Source organism: Stegastes partitus, unplaced genomic scaffold (genome assembly GCF_000690725.1).
Source record: "Stegastes partitus isolate 25-593 unplaced genomic scaffold, Stegastes_partitus-1.0.2 Scaffold1372, whole genome shotgun sequence".
NCBI lineage: Eukaryota > Metazoa > Chordata > Actinopteri > Pomacentridae > Stegastes > Stegastes partitus.
Window position 1 is genome coordinate 82,713 of NW_007579103.1, and position 17,498 is coordinate 100,210.

At 43.9% G+C, this 17,498-nt stretch overlaps 1 protein-coding gene across 1 annotated transcript in view; it reads left to right on the plus strand.

Moving 5' to 3' along the window:
• Positions 1-11,652: 11,652 nt before the first annotated feature.
• LOC103370113 (receptor-type tyrosine-protein phosphatase delta-like) overlaps positions 11,653-17,498 on the plus strand; it is a gene marked incomplete at its 3' end in the record, with an annotated part of 93,297 nt that continues 87,451 nt past the window's right edge. Inside the window, exon 1 of the mRNA XM_008299034.1 lies at positions 11,653-12,084. The remainder of the gene's footprint in view (positions 12,085-17,498) is intronic.

The window sequence follows — 17,498 nt, forward strand, 5'->3', positions numbered from 1 at the left end:
CATCCAGCAATGAAGAATAAAAATACAGCACTGCTCTCCAATTAGCTTGTTTTGATCCCTGCAAAGTCCTGACAAACTGTAAATGTTCGACAGCCACCAGCTAACTTTGGTTTAGTCCTTGGCACAGAGGAGGATATTTGGGTAAATCAAAGCAAAGCTGACAAGTTGAAGTTTTGAGTTACAAAAAGGCGAAATGAAAGAAAACTTGGAGGTTGTGCAGAATTTGACGTTAATTCCCTGTCTATTTGTGACAATCGTTGATCCCTTTCTCATTGCACACAATACATTTATCTATTTTTAATATAAAAAATTTTAAAAACTGCAGCTTTAATGTCTGCAGATGATTGAAAAAGCCTGAACACGGGTGTAACCCAGACGTATGGTGCATTAGCAGTAGAAGTTTGGTAGTTTATTGGGTAGATGTTCTAATTTTTCCACACAAATTTGGCTTCTTTTTTTTTTCTTTTTAAACATAAATTGTACATTTTCACTCCAAAGTGATTATACTACCAATTTCAATTTGAATCCTATCTGTTGCTAAAGTGGGGTTTGAGGTTGGACTGTTTTGCCAACTGCAATATGACGCTTGTGGGTTTTTTTTTTTCCACTTTTTTTTTTTCCAGTGGAGAGATGTCAGGCCTTCTCTGTTGGTGTTTCATTTTACAATAATCTACTTCACTGGTCCTACCGCCGCCACCACCTACAGCCCCCACCCGCAAAACCACTTTGCAGATGTAATGACACATAATTGTCTGCCTGGATTTGCCTGTTAGGGGCTTCATTTTGAGCTGGTATTTGTACAAGAATGGAAGGGGAGATGTCAAGTTAACAGGGGCTAATGTGAAATTCTAATATCCATTCAGGCTGGGAATTGTGTTCGGAATAGCCATGAGAGGTATGTCACGCTGCGCTCGCACAGAAGGCGCGAGTTTAGTGTGTGAACTGCATTTGTAGTGGCGTGGCAGTATATTTACAAGGTGCTGTCTGTGATTGAGGTGGGGAGGGCCTGATACGTGTCTCTGTTTGCATGTATAGGAACATGCATGTGTGCATTGTGTGTGTGCATGCATGCATACGGGAGTGTATATATGTGTGTGTGTGTGTGTGACAGTGAGGCTGATGTCATTCAGGACGCTTTAGCTGGTTGAGTGATCTGAATGTGTGCCGTGGAATGAGCTGAGTCTCAGAAGTGCCGCGGGGAGATGGGGGGAAACTAAATGTGTGAATCCCCACAGGATATTTAGACTGTTTATTATGATAAGCCTCCGTGCGCACACGTTCTCCACATAAACATGCATAAGTACACGCATAAACTCCAGCGCGCACGTGTTAAAAAAAATAAAAAATAAATAAAAAGGAAAGGCGGAGATGAAGACGTGGGGAGCGGGTGAAACGACAGGGAGACAAAAGAAAATAGGAGGAAAAAGAAGAAAGATTTAGAGATGTTCCCAGATATGCGATTCACATTTGCACAGTGATGCGCTCGGCGTATAAAAAACTAATTCCACCAGCAGCCTATCCGTTGCCATCTCATGTGGGAGCCATTCCACCTTTTAAACCCCCCCCTCACTTAAAGCGGGGCCCAGATGTAAGTCAAGGGGCTGCTTTGGATTAGCCAGAGAGAAAAACTCATTTCCTTTGCCATTTTACGAGCATTTAATTTGAAACAATTAAGATATTACGGTGCTGCGGATTCACTACACAGAGTGACAGCTGGGAGCAATCCCATAAACCCCTGAGCCAGTGAATGAGGCACCTTGCTACTCCTTTTTTTTTTTTTCCTCCTCTTCCTCCTCTCTCCTCCTCCTCCTCCTCTGTCTCCTCTCTGTTATTCCATTGAAGCATTTAGCTCAAGGCTCTGTTCAGGTGAATGTGCTACCGTCGCCTCAGCTGAGATCTCGCCACTGCTGCCAATTACTTTAGCAGCTCATAAATGCACCAGTTGGCTGATGATAGAATGGCCTAATTTTCCCAAGACTAAAGGGGAGGAAGTGAGCGCACAGAGGATGTTTACCTTCTGGATGGCTTTTTATTTATTTATTTATTTATTTCTCTCCCCCTTTTTTTATTACGTTATTGAATTTATAGCCTAAGTTGCGTGACTCATCTCTGGAGGAGTAAATGAGGAGGATGCTAACTACAGGGGGCAGCAAACCGGGGTAAGCCGAGACGCAGGTGGCTGCAATGTTAGGATATCTGAATCGGACCTGCTTGCGTGACGTCACGCCGCCGCCGTTCTACGCCCCGCACGTCCTACCTGCCCTACACTCAAATAACTCCCCCGACTTCGAAGCTGGCTTTGTCAGCTTCCACCCATCAATTCACCACCTCCTCCTCCTCCTACCTTCCACACTGGCATAGAAGGGCATCGGAGGTGTGAAATTGATGAAGGTGTGCTTGTGAAAATGTCAGCGGGGGGACCAGTGGCCAGAAAAAGAGAGAGAGAGGGAGAGTATATTTTTTGGGGGGGTGACAGATAGGAGTGGCAAATGCCCCTTTTCATGAACACTGAACTGTAAAATGGAGGACCCAGTGCAAACAATGGCCATGATCAATCGACTATGGTGAGAGGCTTCTCGTAAATGCCCACATGCACTAAAAGAGAAAAGAGAGGGAAAAGAAAAAAAAAAAGAGGGGGGACGGCGAGAGTGTGACTGACAGAAATGAGGTATGTGTCACTATTGGTTTGGGGAAAGTGAGCCGGAGAGCAGAAGGAGTGGATGTACAGAGGGATAAGACGATGGCAGGAGAAGGTAAAAGGCTTTTAGACCAGGGAAGATTTAAATAAATGAAAGGACAATGGAAGGGGAGCGGAGAGGGAGATGAGGGGGGAAACAGAGAGAGAGAGAGAGCACGATTTTTCTTCTGCCACACCTATCTGAGTTCGGGCGAGAAGAAAAATTACAGAGAGGAGGAGGAGGAAACGGGAGGAGATATTAAGAACAAAGGTGTCACATTATCAGCACCTTTAACGATATTCATCCTGGTTTGTTTCACCCTATCGCCTCGGTCCACTCATGTGGAGAGTTTGCCGGGCCATCGCAAACTGATTCACTGGGAGTAGAGTGTGAATAGTTTGACAGCACGCATGCAGAAATGATTGTCTACTATAACAAAACATAAAAAAGAAGTTAACACGTTGTCTTGAGGCGAGTAGGACTACAAATAGGAGTCATATTTTTCTTTTAAATTAGCTAAAATAAGAAACCTATCAGTCCCAGTCTAAGGCAAGGTGTTGTCAAACTGTGCAAAATTCAAATATACACAATTTGCAATCATATACAACAGAGAGAAGCAAGAAAATATGATTGTAGTTTCATTTTTTTGTCTAATGAACGACTCAGATGATTAGTTGATTATCTAAATTTGTTGTTCTGTGGGTTCAACTAGCAACAACTAGCTTATATATCGTTAGCCTCATAGCATACTTGCCTTCGTCATATTTTCATGTTTTTGGGAAATTAGAAAAAACACAATTTTTAGAAATGGTATTTATTATTGATTTTTTAACAGTACATTCAACCAGATGTGATTGGCCAATGACATAGGTAGAAAGACAGGATGATGGGAGAGTAAAGTTAGGCAAATATCTCAATTTGACCAAAAAACGACTGAGGCAATTACGCCATGAGGCTAACGATATACATTTTCAAACAGGTTTCAGAGCAACTCAAGCATCCACCGGTCGCCATGGTGACAGCTGTTTGCCACTCATGGAGGATGCCTGCCCTCTTTAATGAGGCGCGCCCCTCTCAGCCATAAATATGACTTCACACTGATTGATTAGGAGTCGAGTGCTCGCGGGGTCCATCTGGGGAAAAAACTCTCTTTTATCCACTTGTTCACTTCCACTCTCCTCCTCCTCTATCTGAAGTGCACGAGCATCGACGCCAACTTGTGAGGCCCTTCGTACATTAATCCGCACGATGCAGGATTCCACTCGCACGCACGAAACATGCATCCAGGTGGAGATGTGTGCCGTTTCTCCGGACAGATGTCCTGCGCTAAGCTCCACAGAGTGACTGTCAGGCAGGAGTCGGCCCAATCTGTCTAAACCTCTTTCCCTCGCTACCTTTATCTCTGCCTCCGTCTCTCTCCGTGCGCAGGCTGCTGCACACCGTGGCTGCTCACGCCATCCCAGTTGATCTCTTAATGGACCTAATTGCTTCTCAGCTCATTGCACCCCATGCCAACACTAAACTAAATCAAACCGAGGTCCCATCCGAGAGCCTCGTCGCGAATCCGATTCCGCTTGACGTCGTAATAAGGTGATATTGACTACTCATGACTCAGCGCTTCCAGAAAAGATGAGTAAGCGTGCGGCTCCGGTCGCGGCGCGCCACCCCCCGTGACAGGCGGCAACCGTTTCGGGTCGTGCCAGAGTTCAAGCTGCCTTCCTTACGAGTGCAGCCTGCGTTGTCAGGAGGCCGGCGACCCTCTCGATTTACTATGCGAAGTCGCACGCTGAAATATGGATTATAAAACTAACACACACACAAAGGAATAGATGTTGTCTCCGTGTGGCGCGATCAGTAGTCGTGTCTGCTCCTGCGGTCTCACCGGTGTGGCTTTTATTCGCCACATTGATGCTGTTTTCTCTTGAAAGCTAATCAAAGGCGATCAGACATGAAACGCGGGCCTGTAGTCTGCGCCTCTGATCTGAGGCGGTGTCACGCCGGACTAAACATACGCCCAATTTAAGACTACGTGCTCTCAGAGCTGCAGGTGTTGTGACACCGCTGCTGCACCAAATATAGTTAATGTCTAACGCAAAGCAGTTGGCAGCAGTGGAAGAAGAAGGTTCGGTTGACCTCGACCAACATAGCGAATCTGCAGTGCATTCAGAGATCCTGAAAAACTAACACTTTAGCGCGAGTAAGTGGGTTTTATATGTCGTACACAACCATTTATGCCAAAGTTGGAGCAGATTTCTACATGAGAGATTTCTTGAAGTGGGCGGGAGTTGAAAAATGTCAGTTTCCAATATGTCTGCGTAATCAAAGTTTAGCAACACTCGGATCAAAACGGGACGACGGTTGTGCTGCTCGTGTTGCCTGCAGTGTCAATCAAATGTGATCAGACAGATATTTGTGCGACTTTCAATAAACTAAGGAAGCTTTCTCCAGATTTTGTTGTTGCTTGTTTAGTAATTACAGTGAAAGATTTCAAATTCAAAAAGCCAACTAACAAAGGCTTTAATGTATAGTCAGTGACACACAGTTTTCCCATTCCGTCACCAGACAACCATGTCAGGTCTAGTTAACTCTCTGAGGGAGCAATGTGAAAACACAAATGGGGTTAATTTAAAGATGTGGCTTCAGGAGACATAAAAGAGTGTTTTTGCCCCGAGGGACGTGTGAAACGACTGTGCAGTCTCAAAGTTATGTAGGTCAGTAAGTAAATTATATGGCTCTTATCTGTGATTGTGTAAAGCTGTGTATACAGCTGTCTGGCATCCGACCAAAAAAATTAACCACTTCTTCCCTATCATGTACGCAATTATGGCAACTCTCAAACTTCACAATCATTTCAACCACAACATAAAATCTCGCTTTGTCTGTGATGAACTTTGCGACCATTAAGTCTGCCAATTTCGACGAAATGTTAATTGCTCATGAAAGCACGACTTTGTGCTTCGCCATCCATCATGTGTGACAGATTCCAAGAAGGAGAGAAGTATTAGATGTCTCGGCCAAGGACTGGAGTTGGGTGTTGGTTTACATTTTTCGTGCCTCGGAGATGTGTGTAATATCACCTTGGCATTTGTTGCTCTTAGCCTGCCGCCCCACCCTTCTCCTCCTCCTCCTCCTCTTGACTGCTTGGGCAGCGGCCATAAACAAGTCAATCTCCATCCGTCTCAACACATTGGATTAGATTTATCCGCTTAAGATAGATTGTTATCCCAAAGAGCGTGAGTCGCGCTTGATGGGGAAATTAATTTTACGATGGCTGGTTTACTTGATCAGGGTTGTAGGGGAGGTAGGGACCATAAATGCATCAACTCTGGGGCGTGAGGAGCCGAAAACAACAATCCTTGTTGTTGTTGTGTTGGGGTTTTTTTTTCTGATTCAGACAAGTTGTCTCTCTTCTCAGCAGATTTATACATGCTGTTGTCTTTGGGTCACAGAAACTAGAGTAATGACTTGACTGACAGTCATTTGTAAAGTGCCAGCAACTTGTCAAGGGTGAAAAGGCCTGCACCTCGGGCGATGGGGAGATTGACAGTGAACGATATTGGATCATCACGTCTGTCCGTCCGACATTAAATGTGAAATCTGTCACTTCTGTATGTAGAATTAGAAGGAAAAACGCTGCGAGATCACAGTGCAAAGTACACAGAATGGAAACGCTTTCTTTGGAGGAGAAGGATCTTTCTGAAATAGCCGTCAGCAAATCTTAAGTGTTACACTGATACGGCAATTATTGGATTGAGTTACAATGGCGCTGACCCGAGCCTGTTGAGCAACAAAATCCAGCCTGAGCCTACAGTAGCCCTCAGTGCAAATTCGTCTGACAAGCATCACTTAGAACCTCTTTAAGCAGACTAAAGGCAAAACTCTTTTTCTTCACAACTTAGAAAATCAATCACTGTGCTCTTTACCTCTGGTCGCCTTGTCTGTTTCTGAACCAGACGGTTTAAAGCCGATACGCGACAAAGGAATATGACTTTAAGACGTAATTTTATCCCCGCGGAGATAAACAGTGCGCCGTGTTACAAAGAAATCCGAGTGATTGAATCAGTTTGCTTTATACGGTGGCTTGCATTGTCCACAAGGCCAGCGCCGAAGATACCGCTGAGAGAAAAGGTTTCATTTAAGTATAAAAGATGCAGCGACTCTGGCACCGTGACACAAAGGAGCTGTCAAGGACTGCACTTGTACAGTGTTAAAAAAAAAAAAAAACTCCAGCATAATACAGTATTTTTAAACAAAGAATAAAAGTCTACAGTCAAGTTAGTGTCTGTCTAGGTTTAGTCATTTGACTTAGACGCTACCTTGTGCATGCTAACACAAGCTGAAGCAGGTATAACATTTCCTGTTAATTCAATGTGTCGTTGCTGTATTTACTCATAAATGTAATTACTGAGCAAATGTGAAGAAACGAGGAGATCACCAAAATTGTGACAGGTCATCCTAAAGGCAGACAGAAGTGCCAAATATCATGGCTGCTTAGTGAATTGGTTTAAAACCAGTTAGGAAACCTGTGCTAATACATCTGCACGAGGTCGAGATATTTCACAGGTGAAGTGAAAAATGCTGGTGAGGCTGCAAGAAAAGCCAGAGACTCGTGGAAGCTTAGATCTTCTGGGGACCACGAATTTTATTACAATCCCACAAATAGTTCTCAACATATTTAACTCCAGCGCTGTTGTTTTGCACGATATTTAAATATTTATAACGCGAACTAACCTCATCATTGCATGCAAATAATTAACCAGCCCACGACCACGATCTTTGTGGAAAAGAAAAGAAAAGAAAAGAAAAGAAAGAAAAGCAATCAGAATATTCAATGCTAATTAGTTTTGTAAGTCAGCCTCATCCCCGAAGAGTTACCGTGTAGGCAGGTACGCAGGGAAACACATACATCAAACGATTTGCTTACATTACTCATCCAAAGCAAATGCATGCTGATATGCTATAACCTTTAGCATCCTTACCAGCATTTGCATTGTATTTACATAGTAAATGTCAATCAGTACTACACTTTGCATGACCTCCCGCACACGTGTGAATGTAAACACGCCCGAGGCACCGCATCAAACACCGTTGACTCAAGTAATACGAATGTATTTCCATTGTCCGACAACAAAGGGAACATGGTTCCAAGGGAGACTCTTGCTAAATGTCGTGAGTAACGTGCAGCAGGTGGCGATGCGTTTCCTCAGCTCAGCCGTCAGCTCCTCCCTCTTCTTACTGAAGGACGGTTGGGTTATGGACTACCGCGTCGTGTTTGGGCGACAAACTTGAGCCGGGTCGCTCCCATTTGTTAACAAACGGCTGCCGTAGACGGCGCCAAGATTATGAAAGCACAAGGTTAGGAGCAGGAGTGGAATCGCAAATCTATTAACAAGTGTTATCCAATTATATTCAGAGATCAAGAATACAGTCGAGGGATTAGAAAAAAAATACCAGCTATTGCAGTTCAGGCATCGAATGTCAGCGGGTCGAAACTATTATCTTAAAGCAAACTGAGGCTCATCAAAAGCATTTGAATGTCTGAGAACCGTCTTCACGATCAAATTCCAACCTTCAGTCTTCGATAAATAGGAAGAGTTTCCAAACAATCGCTGTTGTGAAAGTCAGATAATCAGACATTTGTGATCTACAGTACGTTGCGCCTCGGGACACGACGATCTCACTCCCACAGTGCTCTCACATAGCCAGCAGTCGAGGGCAACAGTTCACATAACAGTAATTTCATCAAGTTTCTCTATTGTTCTTTGTCACAAAAAAAAACCCCAACGCGCTCTTTCGGCTTGTGAATCTACATGCGCAGACCGTATCGAATTCTGCCCTCGGAAAAAACGGCGCTGGGGATAATTTGAGGGTATAAATCAGCATCACGGTTACTCAATCAGACGCATGACACGTCTGAGTGCAGGTAAGAAAACAGATCTGCTGACTGCAGTAGTCTGTCTCTCTGTCTCTCAGAGAGCACTATTGTTGGATGCTGGATGTTCGTGTCTGCGGGGCGAGGTTGTTCATCAGAGGGCTTGGGTTGCTGCCACAGAAGCAACTTTTCTCAAAACACAATTGGTCATAGTCATGTGTCTCCCCGGGCCATCGCTGTTATTTTTCCGTGGCCCTACATCGGAGGGTCATGCACATGACTGCGTTATATTATCCCGTTCGTGTCCGGCGTCGTGTCTATTCGGTGGCGTGGATGTGAATGAATCACGTCTTGGAATCATTACGTGAGATGTGTAATCATTACACATGGATTATGGAGGTTACTGTTCAACAGGCTGACCCGGGACTGTATAGCGCTCAAGGCACATTTCCTACATGCACAAGCAATACCTTGGATAAAAGAATTAAAACGACTCATGATATGCCTTCTGCAAAGACGTGTGTGCACCCAAACTGAGTCCATATAACATCCCTACAGGGGCTTTAAGCACGCCTGTGGCTCTTAGTAATGGGTTTACAGTGACCTTACTGTACGTGACGGCCCTTTTTTTTTTATGGAGTTTGCGCTGACATTACCCTCACCATTATGAGCACATGATGCCAGGATCCGCTGCTCATCCACACAGGTGTCGGTGGGGGAAAGTACACTCCAGTGCAACACACGAGTGCTACTTGTACTTAACTTGAACTGTCATTTTGTGCTTCTTGATAATTTTAGTGCGCCGCATTTTAAAGGAAAAAAGCTTATACTTTTCACTCTAGCACATTCTGATTGAAACCCACCGGCTATTGTCGGCGGCGAGAATTAATTAAGTGAAATTCCTCAGGTGGTTTACTCACTGTAAGTACACTTTACCTAAAATAGGGCACTTTTTTGCTCCACTACATTTATTTGACAGCTGGAGTCTGAAGGTGTATCAGATGAAGCATTTATACAAAACATATGAGGAGCTTTCAAATTACGATGCCGTTTTTTAAAAAATCAATTAAACTATCCAAGTGTACCAAATTGTTAAATTTAGCTTTACCTTGACGAGCTGCAGGATTAAAAGTACTGCTTATATAACACTGCATCAATGGGGTATTCTGCTGTATGATGAATTTAATTTCTGATATTTGTTGGCAATTCTTTTGCCACATTTACTCAAAATTTTGGGGAATTTTTGGGGTATTTTATGTAGTGTTTTCACTATTTTTATAAATGATGTAAATTCTACTTCCACCTCTAATCAGCAAATGAAATAGAAAGTCCTCTTTAACGTTTTACATGATATAAAGTGAATTTACATGTGCATTTTTGTAGCATCACGTGACAAAAAGTTCATGAAAATGGCAAAATTTGGATAAACCTCCCCAAAGTTTACAATGACATTTACACGCTTGGTGTTTTTTTGAGCTTTTTGAAAAAGAAGCAAACAATCGGTGGAGGTTTTTTGAATAATTTCTGCCACAGCCAACATTTAACTCATATGACTGATCAGCTGTTTTCGCTTGTGTAGTTGTTTCTGCCTCCAGACAGCATGAAACATGACTAATACCAGCTGACATGAAAGAGTAATGACATTCTACTCCATATTCCATTTTTTTCTCTCATAGATGACCAACATTTTGCTTTTTCTTTGAGGTTTTTAGTCGTTACAACAGGGAAATGTTCCAATAGCCCAAAATATAGCAGTATTTTACACCCTAAATACCATAATATCCGACTATATCTGATTGGGTTTTGACTTATACAAGCCAGTGCAATTTTCTGACCGTTCTGATCTACAATCCTCTGCACAGTTACACCACATACGCCACAATATTTCATGCAAATATAAACAAGCTTGAGCACTGAGCTAATTCCCAACTACAGACTCTAGCAGTCAAACTTTAATATTATTATTAGCAGCCTGATTTTATTATTCTACTGTTTATTACATCCATATGTAAGGTAGGCTGTGCTGCCACCTTCTGACTAAGACAGCCAATGGAATCAAGCTTAATTCGCAAAAGTTCCCATGAAATTTGCTTGACCCTTACATTAAATCACGGCTATTATAGTCTACAAAACAAAAATTGTGTTTTATGTACACATTGGGGTAAACCAGGGTGAGATGCATTAATGTATTATAATCTGTCCACCAGGCTAACTAGCTGACTTCACGTCCAGCTAATAACTATATTTGCTCGAGCGAACTAGCTTCTACTGTTTGCATCCCTGTTAGATGTTGATTTGACATCATATTTATATTCTGGGGATTCCAGCATCAGTGATAATAAAGTTAGATTTTCTCTAATTGTGCTTTTCCCGAGGTCTCCGGTAAGCCTCAATTCAAAATTAATTGGCAATCTAACAAGACTTGGTGTTATCCAACATTTATGGAGCAGTTAAAGTCAGAGGAACAGCACAATTTTAAAAATAATGTTAATCTTATACACAAGCAACAAATGATTAAAATGACTCTTGAGGTAAAAAATTCAAGATTTCAGATTTAGAATAATAAACTTGTACTGTTATGATTCAGGAGCTCTTTAAAACTGGACACTCAAGCATCCTTTTTGGGGAGTAGATACATTCATTTCCAACATATATACATAAACAGAAAATCGTTCACATAGGGGGCGTCTTTCCCTGGCTTTATTATTACTCCAAATGACAACACATCTGAGGGCGCGCGCACACACACACACACACACACACGGCCTGACACCGCGCGTCCGCATTCTCACGGCTTCTGCGTCTGAAAATAATTACCGGGTCAGACCCAAACACACTCCCACGTCTGTCTCAAACACAAATCTTCCTCTAAAATAGCCACGTCCAAGTGCACATTCCTCCAGTGGACTCAGAAAGTTGATCCAGGAGAGCTGGCAGAGTGGGACCTCGCTGAGTGACGTCACCCCCACCCACCCCCCCCTCCACACACCCCCCCCTCCACACACACACATACACACACTTAGTTCGTGCTCGGCAAAGAGAGACAGACATACCGAGAGAGAGGGAGAGCGAGAGAGAGAGAGAGAGAGGGAGGCAGAGGGAGGGCTGTGCGTCCCAGTCGCTCCGCACTCTCCAAACACAACCACAGTCTCGCCACGTTCAATTCAATGAAGATCTAACGAGCAACAACACAGACAGAAAAAAAAAAAATACCCAGAGAATATACCACACACACGCCCCATGTGCGTGCTTTTCGCCCCATCTCCCCGACGTCGGTGACGGACAAACTCGAGGGGTGGACAAAAAAAAAAAAAAAAAAACGACACAAGAGCGACCAAACGGGAGACCAAAAAAAAGAAGAAGAGAAAAGAATCAGAGGACGGGATTTCTTTCCTTTATTTCTCCGGGACTCGACTGCCATTACTGGATGTAAAAAAATCATAATAGAAAAAGAAGAAGACAGAAAAAAAAACTCTCTTTACGCAGACAGATAAACCGGAGAGTTTCCAAACTGACCGCAGAAATGGTGATAAGGTAAGACTGTTTGACGAGCCGGGGAGTTTGTGGAGTGAAGTCGCTGCCGCAGTGATTTCAGGTGCGTGTCAGAGACTCATGAAGTTGCTTGAGACACATGGCTGAGACGCATTTGGATTTATTCCCCGAATGCATGCAGGCTCGTGTGCTGTCTCGGGATTTTGTATTTTTTTCTCTTTATTTATGCGTCTGTGATGGTTTTACGCACAGCTTCTTATTGTTATGATGGATGCGCGCAGCCTTCATTAGCGGCAGTCGCGCTTCCAGAGCCAGTTACAGTAGAAATAACGCCTCGATTTATGTAAAGGAGACCCTAATTTGCTGGCTTGATTTCTATTTTGAACATATATCTGTCCATAAACTACATTTGTGAACGTGCAGGTGGAATCGTTTCGCCATGGTGTGCGCTTTGTGTTGAGGCAACCCACGTTAAAATCTGTCATTTGTCGCCACATATCGCTGTAAATATATACGAATAGCCTTCGTGTTGCGTTTTGAGCAGCCCAGTTTCTGTTTGTCTCCCGTTCTGTTATCAAAAAACACCAGCTCACACGTTATTTGAAGCTCCCTTCAAGCTGTGGCACTGTCACGCAGGCTAAATACAGTTCATTTAGTGCATCATTCTGGAGTTGTGGAAGCCTTTTTCCCAGCGACTGGATTGTGAAGAATTTTCAAAGTGCATTCCTGCAACTCTCCAGAGATCCCTCATCTTATGTGTCTTATTTTAGAACGCGTTTTTATTTTAGCAGGGGAGGGTTTAAAGTTGACTGTGCTCTTTTTTTTTTTTTCCCTGTTAAGGAGCTCGCATATTTTTTAAAAGCAGCAGAATATCAGTCAGACAGACTCTGAGTCGGTCAGTCACGCAAAAACCCGTTCTGTCAATCAGGTGAAAGTGAACCTTTATTTCCAGTAGAAGTGAATTCCACCTGTGCTCAGTGTGCCAGTTGGGCCACTAGGGGACTCATTCTCTCCAGCCAGTGAGGGGAATGCAGTAGAGAGGGGCTACAAGCCATGAAGACGGGATTTTTGGGTGCCATGCCAAGCCTTTTTTACTAAAAAGCATCTTTACATTGGGTGTATATTAGAATTCTAACATGCATGAGATTCCAAAACTCCCCAAATAGCTGCTTGTGTGTCCATCAGCTTGGTAGAAATGAAGATTTTGCAACCAGAAATTCATGCTATGTGGCATTATGGTGTAAGAAATGTATATATACAAGCACTTTGCATGCATAGCTTTTTTTCCTCATCACCACATTGCTGTCTGAGCTAAACGAGAAGGCGATAATCGAAGGCGGAGTAGGCCGATGAGGCGTTTGAAGGGCCCAGTAAATGTGTGTCTGTTTTAACATGTAAATCGTGTGTGTTTGCTCAAGCGTTTCCAAGTTTACAGCCAGTAAGCACTCTGGCAGAGCAGACCCCAGCACCTCCACTGTCTCCCATGTTTTACAGTTCCCAGCTCCAACAATTAGCACTCGCCCAATTTTGACACAGCGCAATTAACGCTGTCACCACACATTCGATTTCCAATTTTGCTGTTGCGACAGCAGCACTCAAAAGAGGAGGCAAAATGGATATGCGCCGAGGTGGGTGCTCGGTTTTAAGTGCTGCCATCCAAAGTCGCTGAAGGGAACAAAGTGTCTCAGTCATCGAAAAAAAAAAAAAAAAAAAGCGGCACCGACGACGCGGCCATCTTCGCTCAAACCCTCATCCTTCACCTTGTGCCTTTCTCAAATCCTCCAAAAGAATATGAAGCCTCGGAGAAGAATCTCGAAGTAAATTGTGCAAAAAGTTGAGGTGTGTTGTGGTGTGGAGGAATCGAAAGGGGGAAAGGAGTCAAGCTTCTGTGTGTGTGTGAAAGATACAAACAGTTCATGGCATGCAAGCTATTAAATTGAAAAATGGTGTAAGAGGTTAGAAAGTGCCTGTAAGGATTTAGGCCATTTTTTTGTGCGTGCCTCCTGATCTACCCCTTTTCTCCAGTTTTTTAGTGCCTGAAGCACATTCTGAAGTCATAAAATACATTTTTTGACAGTGTCTGGAAGGGACAACGGGCTACTTCCAAAACTAAGTCATAGAGAGAAACGTCTTCCAGATAGATGTCTCCTGTTTTTTTTTTTGTTTCCAGTGCACATTTGCCCGGCTGCGTTTTCTGCTACCCAAGTTGGTTAAAGCTCATTGATAAAAGCTCAATGACGACGGCGCGCTCAGTCTGAACAGAAGCGTTTGGAAGGGCTACGGAAGCTTTGAATATTTCTTTATCCAAGTCCTTCTCTGGCACAAAGCCAAGCCCTCTTATGAACAAGTGTGCCTGCACCTCACAGTGCCATTGTCTCAGCACAGCCAAGTAGCTCTGACTCACTGGTTTATTTTCAAGAGTAGAGAGAGGGAGAGGGAGGGAGGGAGGAAAAAAAAAGTTTGTTTTCTATCATTTTGTGTGTACACATGTGCCTTTGCCTGTGTGTGTGTGTGTGTGTGTGAGCGCTACTTCAGGAATTCCAAGGCCAGGGCCCCTATTACGAGTGTGGAATGAGAAATCAACACTTACATTACAAAAATGGATACGTAAACACAGAGGGCCACAATTATCAGGCGCCGTGGTGTTGGAACTGGAGGAGATGGAGTGCCAATAGGTCTGTTAGCAATCACCCCCCTCGCTGCCTGCCCTCTGTAATCCAGTGGGTGTATTCTAGCTTATTTTGTGCCAACAATGGCCCTCAACAGCTACCCACTGACTGACTGGCAGGCTTGGCTGGCAGGGTGGGTGGTTGGTGGATGCAGGAGTTTTTTTGTAGATGTCACACTAGGGGATGGGGAGGTGGGGTGGGGGGGGCAAGTGTAATTCATGTGTCACATTGGTCTTTACACTGTACGCATGCATCCTGTGTGTGTTGTGCAGTTGGGTCCCCTCGTGTTAATCAAGCCGTGTGCGCTTCGGGGGCCTCCTGCCCGACTACGAGACCCGCTTCACAGAGGCCAGCTTGATGCATTGTGACAAATGAGAAAGCAGTTTGATTTCGCACAACACTGAGCTGCACCGCGGCATAATGAAGTGATCATGACTTTACCCTTGGTTCACTTTGGCCCCGGTCCCGCAGTGTTTTTCCCCTCTATTCAATCGCTTCACTCACTTATTTACTTGGCAAGCATTTCCTCCCGTAACCTCTACTACTGCATAACTAGCGTCAAGGGTGGGTTGCTTGATAAAAACCACCGCTACGGGGCATTGGTTTTACACATAGGGGAACGCTAGCAGTTTTTATTGATATTCAAGTTGCCACTGGGTTGGAATAATAAGAAGCCTATTTTCACGCCCAGGCAAAATCACCTCTACTGTCCATCACCCTGTCAGGGCAGAAAGCTGAGGCATAAATATTATTTGGCAGTGGAGGGAATACAGGGCCAGAGCTGAGCTTTTTTTTGCTTTTCTGCTTACTCTTATTCGCCATTTTTGTTACTCTCCGCTCTTGTGTGTCTCAAATGAGTCGCATCATGACAAAAAAAATCCCTTTCCTTTCCCGCGTTCTTTCATCCTCATTTCACTACATGCATCCCGCTTTGTTAAACGCACTTGTATGCATTATGGCACACAAAGCACCGTGTCACTTTTGCCATGTTTTAAGTGGGAATGCTTCGCCCCGCGGCTCTGCCCCCAGGCTTTGCATACGGGGCGGGATGTGGGGGGGATGTGACAGAAACAGGGAGGGCTGCTTTTTCTCCCGCAGCTGTCCTTTGCTTGCATATTGGGTTTCAGGAGATATGATGGATGCCAAACGCCTGTAGCCAGTTGTGAAGACATAGAAGGGGAGGGGGGAGTATGCTGGTATGGATTTGGATCGGGGTCAGTGGCACTGGCGGAGGATTCTAATTCTGCCCTTGACCTCCATTTTTGGATCATCTAGCAACTAACAGTCTGTCACTACTCGCGCTTTGAGGGAGTTGAAGCTAATTATGAGGAAAAACCAAAAGAGCGCAAGTGAAACATAATAATTCTGGTCTCAAATATTGCAATAATGAAGGTGATGGGGTATAAAATGGGATCTTGGTAATATTTTTAAGGACTTCATTCTGATTGTGTTGCAACCCAAAACATTATTTCTTTTTATGCCCTTCCCATTGTCTCATTTCCTCTTATCTTAATTTTTTTTTTGGAAAAGGCTGAGAGCAGAATCCACTGAGGTTCATTTGAATAACCGGCAGAATGAGGAAATAAAAGCTGGGGGAAGAAATGGAAGTGGCGGGCGGCTCTGTGCATTCATGTCACACAGCTTTATCAAATTATTCCACAATAGCAGCCACACAAGTGATGGAATTTCAATTAAAGTATGACAGTTTTAGAATTTGTTTCTGCTCGCAAGAGAGCTAGTGGGAGTTTGCGTTTCATGGATTGGGGGCGCTGGAGTGGACTGCGAGGAGGGTCTCGTACAGAAGACATATTTTCCAGTCTATATTCTCCATCTACTCACCTCCCTGCACCCTCCCCTCCACCACCACCACCACCACCACCCCTGTTCTCCATCAAAAAGAGAATGACTTAGCTGAAACACTTTTTTTGTTTCAGAGGCACTCTGCAGTTAGAGCCTGGAGCTGGGCAAAAATGGGGGGTGTTATGATAAAGGTCTTTGCGACAAGAAGTCAAAAATGGAGGCTTTAGCTGATAGGCTCTTTCCAAGAACAATTACGCTACCTGCTGTGCCAAATATAAGGGTGCAAGAGATAAGTGCAAGGGAGGGGTGCTCGGCTCAGACTGGTGGCGAGCTCGTAAACTGGGAAAGAGCTACGTGTATATATGTGACCCTCAGGGACTGTAAAGTGTTTCGGGGCTGAATTTGTAAGTTCACAAACACTCGAGCGTACGGAAACAAAACCAAACAAAAAAAAAGAGACAGCGTGACTTGCTGCAGTTGCTCCACAGAGAATCATTTGCATAAAATAAACCTAAAATAAAATGACTCTTATCTTAAATGAAGCTTAAGAACAAGGGGGCATTAAGATGAGTATTTGTTGTCCATTTGCATTTTCCGGACTCCTACTGGAATTGGCAAAGAGGAGAGAATTCCATTAAAAAGTGCAGTGACATTGCCACATAGCAATTTCACGAATGAGAAATGCATTTAATAGGGGATGGATTTTTCATAATTTGGTAGTGTTCCCCCCCCTCCCCTCCCCAATCTGTGCCATAATTCTTCAAGTGACATGTGTTGTAATGGAATCCAGTCCACTCACATGTCTGGCACCCACATGTCCACGGGGAGATCTTCACACATGTATGGATACCTCACACGCAAACTGAGAAATGTGGTAGAAAGAGGCAGCATATGTGGACGGGCTGGCATCGACGTGCGCTCTATTATTGCTCATTTATCCCTTCCTGTTTTTAAATTTAAATTCCTGCATCGCTGCAAGGTTAGGAG